The sequence below is a fragment of the Bufo bufo genome, chromosome 4, assembly GCF_905171765.1.
Source record: "Bufo bufo chromosome 4, aBufBuf1.1, whole genome shotgun sequence".
NCBI classification, from domain to species: domain Eukaryota; kingdom Metazoa; phylum Chordata; class Amphibia; order Anura; family Bufonidae; genus Bufo; species Bufo bufo.
Window position 1 is genome coordinate 460,663,571 of NC_053392.1, and position 6,000 is coordinate 460,669,570.

Genomic DNA, 6,000 nt, shown 5'->3' on the forward strand with positions numbered 1-6,000 from the left:
CTATGCCAACCTGGACAACTCTTCTGTTACTTTGTTTAACTGTATTCTGCAGCTGAAACTTGTGTTTATGCCTCATATTAGAGAGCAGATCTGCATGCAGTCCATTGTAGTTCAGTGGAGCTCATCCGGGGCAGTAAAAGAACATGCTGAGGATTCAGGGCCGGTGCAAGGATTTTTGCCGCCCTAGGCAAGATAAAAATTGCCGCCCCCCCCTTATCAGATGATCTGCCCATATCATGACATCACATATGTTCCACCCCTTTCTCAGCTTTTAAATAAAAAGAATTGCTAGGTTTCCCTTAGGGTTAATCCAGCTTCTTGTAGCTGTCTTTTTTTGCGGAACGGAATTGCGGACCCATACATTTCTATGGGGCCGCATGACGTGCGGCCCCGATCCGGAATTGCGGATTCGCAATTCCAATCCGGAAAAAAATAGAACATGTCCTATTCTTGTCTGCAATAGCGGACAAGAATAGGCATATTCTGTTAGTGCCGGCAATGTGCGGTCCGCAAAATGCGGAACGCACATTGCTGCTGTCCGTGTTTCGTGGATCCGCAAAACACACATGGATGTGTGAATGGACCCTAAATGTGAGGTAAATTAGTTTCCAATGTAGTATTAATAACTAAACAATTACATAATAAACATATTGCATTGTCTACTTACCACCAGGACAATAAGATGATCTGGTCTCTGGCTGCAGTCTGGCTCTGGGGACTCCCTTGTCACTCTCTTCTCCCCCCTCCCTTGTCACTCTCATTATTCCACCCCGGCACCCCCCTCCCTTGTCACTCTCATTATTCCACCCCGGCACCCCCCTCCCTTGTCACTCTCATTATTCCACCCCGGCACCCCCCTCCCTTGTCACTCTCATTATTCCACCCCGGCACCCCCCTCCCTTGTCACTCTCATTATTCCACCCCGGCACCCCCCTCCCTTGTCACTCTCATTATTCCACCCCGGCACCCCCCTCCCTTGTCACTCTCATTATTCCACCCCCCCCCCCTCCCTTGTCACTCTCATTATTCCACCCCCCCCTCCCTTGTCACTCTCATTATTCCCCCTCCCCCCTCCCTTGTCAATGTCATTATTCCCCCCCCTCCCTTGTCAATCTCATTATACCCCCCCCCCTCCCTTGTCACTCTCATTATTCCCCCCCTCCCCCCTCCCTTGTCACTCTCATTATTCCCCCCCTCCCCCCTCCCTTGTCACTCTCATTATTCCCCCCTCCCCCCTCCCTTGTCACTCTCATTATTCCCCCCTCCCCCCTCCCTTGTCAATGTCATTATTCCCCCCCCCTCCCTTGTCACTCTCATTATTCCACCCCGCCCCCTCCCTTGTCACTCTCATTATTCCACCCCGCCCCCTCCCTTGTCACTCTCATTATTCCACCCCGCCCCCTCCCTTGTCACTCTCATTATTCCACCCCGCCCCCTCCCTTGTCACTCTCATTATTCCACCCCGCCCCCTCCCTTGTCACTCTCATTATTCCACCCCGCCCCCTCCCTTGTCACTCTCATTATTCAACCCCGCCCCCTCCCTTGTCACTCTCATTATTCCACCCCGCCCCCTCCCTTGTCACTCTCATTATTCCACCCCGCCCCCTCCCTTGTCACTCTCATTATTCCACCCCGCCCCCTCCCTTGTCACTCTCATTATTCCACCCCGCCCCCTCCCTTGTCACTCTCATTATTCAACCCCGCCCCCTCCCTTGTCACTCTCATTATTCTACCCCGCCCCCTCCCTTGTCACTCTCATTATTCCACCCCGCCCCCTCCCTTGTCACTCTCATTATTCCACCCCCCTCCCTTGTCACTCTCATTATTCCACCCCCCCTCCCTTGTCACTCTCATTATTCCACCCCCCCTCCCTTGTCACCCCCCCTCCCTTGTCACTCTCATTATTCCACCCCCCCTCCCTTGTCAATGTCATTATTCCCCCCCCCCTCCCTTGTCAATGTCATTGTCATTATTCCCCCCACACACACACCTCTAATGTAGCGTGGCCGAGCTCTCTTCGGTCCGCGGTACAGGAGCATTTGTTTCCTGTACCCGGCAGGACTGACAGGAAGTGCACACTAAGTGAGCACTTCCTGTCAGTCCGGCCGGGTACAGGAAACAAAAGCTCCAGTACCGCGGACCGAAGAGAGCTCGGCCACGCTACATTAACAAAAGCACAGAGCAGACACACAGCAGGCGCAGGCTGCTCAGCAATGAGCCGGCGGCCGGAGATTCAAATTAGAGCGGCAAGCGCTCAGGACTCTGTCCTGAGCGCTTGCCGCTCTAATTTGAATTTCCGGCCGCCGGAGACTCAGGAGGCGCAGCATGAGGGGCGCCGCCGGCCGAACTTATATAACCAACTTTTTTTTTTTTTTTACACCGCAACGGGCGCCCCCTGCTAAATGGCACCCTAGGCGACTGCCTAAGTCGCCTTACTGGTGGCGCCGGCCCTGTGAGGATTCAAAGTCCATAACATGGTCGTTATTCCATGCAGATAATTTCCTTGGCTTGGATGACCGTATAACACTTACTAATACAGCCTTTGCTGAAATTCTGCACCGTTTTCTATATTTCATTAGGTATGCCCCCTTGTTAGTGTCTTTTGTGCTGTCCACTGCGAGGTCCTGTCCATAAAATGGCTGCTGATGGAGGGTCATGTGACCAGGCAAATCACCTCCATGTGATTCCTTCTCCATTCAAACACACTGCTGCACAAAACTCCCAACAGAACAAGCGCAGACGGCAGGAGCAGTGTGTTAGAATGGAGGAGACCTCACATGGGGGTGATTTGCCTGGTCACATGACCCTCCATAAGCAGCCATTTTATGGACAGGACCTCACTATGGACAGCACAAAAGACTTGGCAAACAAAGGGGCATAGCTTATGAAATACAGAAAATGGGGCAGAATTTTAACAACGGCTATATTAGTAAGTGCCCTATAATCATCTCACAAACACATTGGCCAACCCTTTTAACGTTTGTGGGTTGCAAAAACTAGTGTTGAACAATTGTGCCTTTTCATATATGTAGCTTAACAGTTAGGCCGAATGCACACGGCCATGAGCGGTCCGTGGTAACACGGCCTGGATTCCTGCTGACAGCAGGAGCGCACGGCGTCATTGGTTGCTATGACGCCGTGCGCTTCATGCCGCCGCTGCACTACAGTAATACACTCGCAGCGGCGGCATGAAGCGCACGGCGTCATAGCAACCAATGACGCCGTGCGCTCCTGCTCTCAGCAGGAATCCAGGCCGTGTTACCACGGACCGCTGACGGCCGTGTGCATTCGGCCTTAAAGGGGTTTGCAAACCTTTTTATGCAGTGGCCTGTCCTCAGAATGATCAGCGACACCCCACAGAACACCTATTCTGAGTAGCCCCATCGCCGGAAGTCAGTGGGAGCAGCGCTGCAGTTGCTAGCATTGTCCACTAGAACGTTGACGGTGCTCTGTAGCTCCAGCAACGAATGAGCTGCACAGAACAGCTGATCGGCAGAGGTTACGGTTGTCAGACCCTGAGGATAGGCCATCGATTTACAAAAGCTGGACAACCCCTTTTAATATTCTGTGGTACACTGGTGCACATGTGGATGATGGAACCATGTTCATATGAGTTCAGCAGTTGAACTTTGTATAATGCCATTACTTCTTATAAATTTTTGTATAAAATGGGATTTTTAAGAGCCGTTTTAGTTGTTTCTTTTGACATCCTGTCACCCGATGACACACCGCATTTGTGACTGGATACTTCTGCATAATGGGCATATCCCGGTTGAAACCAGTCCAATACAGCACTTCCTCAAATTACAATATTAATTGGTTCTGGGACAACCATTGTAAGTTGTCTATAACTCTATGGAAAACCAGTAATTGGTTCCAAAGCCCATAATGTCAGCCCAGCTTAAGAAATAAGCAGATAACCAAGATAGATAAAGCAAGTCCCTGGGTAAAACAGACAGGACTAGATGCTGAAAGCTGTAAACCGTTTTCTATGGTGTGGACAGGAGATTCTTCATGGTCTTGCATAGTGCGTAGATGTGCCAGAGGAATAAAAGCAAGTCGCCACTCAACTTCTGCCCAAAGGAGCAGTTCATCCCGGCATAGACAGGGGGCAGTACAGTACATTTAGTACCACAGAGGGTCTACTAGACAACCAGTTAAGGTATTTTACCAGTTAAATGGCCATGTTGATTGGTTGGATCTGAGTCTGAGACATTGTATGTTGTCTAGTTTCAACTTTTGATGGATCAGAATAGACCATTGCATATTGAAAATATTGTATCCTGAGGCCATTGTATCTTGAGGGATCACTGTACAGTTTCATCATGTCACGATTCTGTAATCCACAATGACTGCACACTAGTTCCACCTATAGTCTACAGAGATATGTAAATGAGCCTTGTAAGGAGCCCAAGGGGCTGTACTAACCTTCCTGGTGCCCAGCCACCCCCCCCTGTGAAGGAGCCCACCACCGCCTATGTCCTCCGAATCTCCTCCTTTCGTCACAGTTAGATCGCCGTAATCTCGCGATGCGCAGTTCTTTCCCTGAGGCTGATGCCAGCACAGGGAGGGAACACTATACCGGCACTGCGCATCGCGAGATTACGGCAATCTAACTGTGACGAAAGGAGGAGATTCGGAGGACATAGGCGGTGCTGGGCTCCTTCACAGGGGGGGTGGCTGGGCACCAAGAAGGTTCGTACAGCCCCTTGGGCACCTTACAAAGCTCATTTACATATCTCTAAAATCATTTTTTAAACAAAATAAAAGGACACCGCCCTATAGGACAGGTATATTGCGGACATGCTAGCGGCGATCTAGCCGTGCATGTCCGCATCTCTATAACCGAAAAGAGGTGACAGAATCCCTTTAAACTGTTTTGCCATTACGACTTGAGATAGGAGTATGGGTATGTGTTACTGTTCTTCTTCGCGTTATTGACTGTTGTATAACACTAGTCGGACAGCCTAACAATAATTCAGAAGTCAAGAAACGTGAGACATCAGATCTGTATGTATTCTCTTTTCTGAATAACTTTGTAAAACTACAATATAAACAAAACATATGTGTCAGTACATTACACATGTGAGATTGTATGATGGGGGGGGGGGCTACGGTGTGAGATTGTATGATGGGGGGGGCTACGGTGTGAGATTGTATGATGGGGGGCTACGGTGTGAGATTGTATGATTGGGGGGGCTACGGTGTGAGATTGTATGATGGGGGGGGCTACGGTGTGAGATTGTATGATGGGGGGGCTACGGTGTGAGATTGTATGATGGGGGGGCTGCCATGTGGGATGGGGGGGACTGTCCTGTGAGATTGTATGATGGGGGGCTGCCATGTGGGATGAAGGGGGGACTGTCCTGTGAGATTGTATGATGGGGGACTGTCCTGTGGTATTGTATGATGGGGGGCTGCCATGTGGGATGGGGGGGGGCTACGGTGTGAGATTGTATGATGGGGGGGCTACGGTGTGAGATTGTATGATGGGGGGGCTACGGTGTGAGATTGTATGATGGGGGGGCTACGGTGTGAGATTGTATGATGGGGGGGCTACGGTGTGAGATTGTATGATGGGGGGGCTACGGGGTGAGATTGTATGATGGGGGGGCTACGGTGTGAGATTGTATGATGGGGGGGCTACGGTGTGAGATTGTATGATGGGGGGGCTACGGTGTGAGATTGTATGATGGGGGGGCTACGGTGTGAGATTGTATGATGGGGGGGCTACGGTGTGAGATTGTATGATGGGGGGGCTACGGTGTGAGATTGTATGATGGGGGGGCTACGGTGTGAGATTGTATGATGGGGGGGCTACGGTGTGAGATTGTATGATGGGGGGGCTACGGTGTGAGATTGTATGATGGGGGGGCTACGGTGTGAGATTGTATGATGGGGGGGCTACGGTGTGAGATTGTATGATGGGGGGGCTACGGTGTGAGATTGTATGATGGGGGGGCTACGGTGTGAGATTGTATGATGGGGGGGCTACGGTGT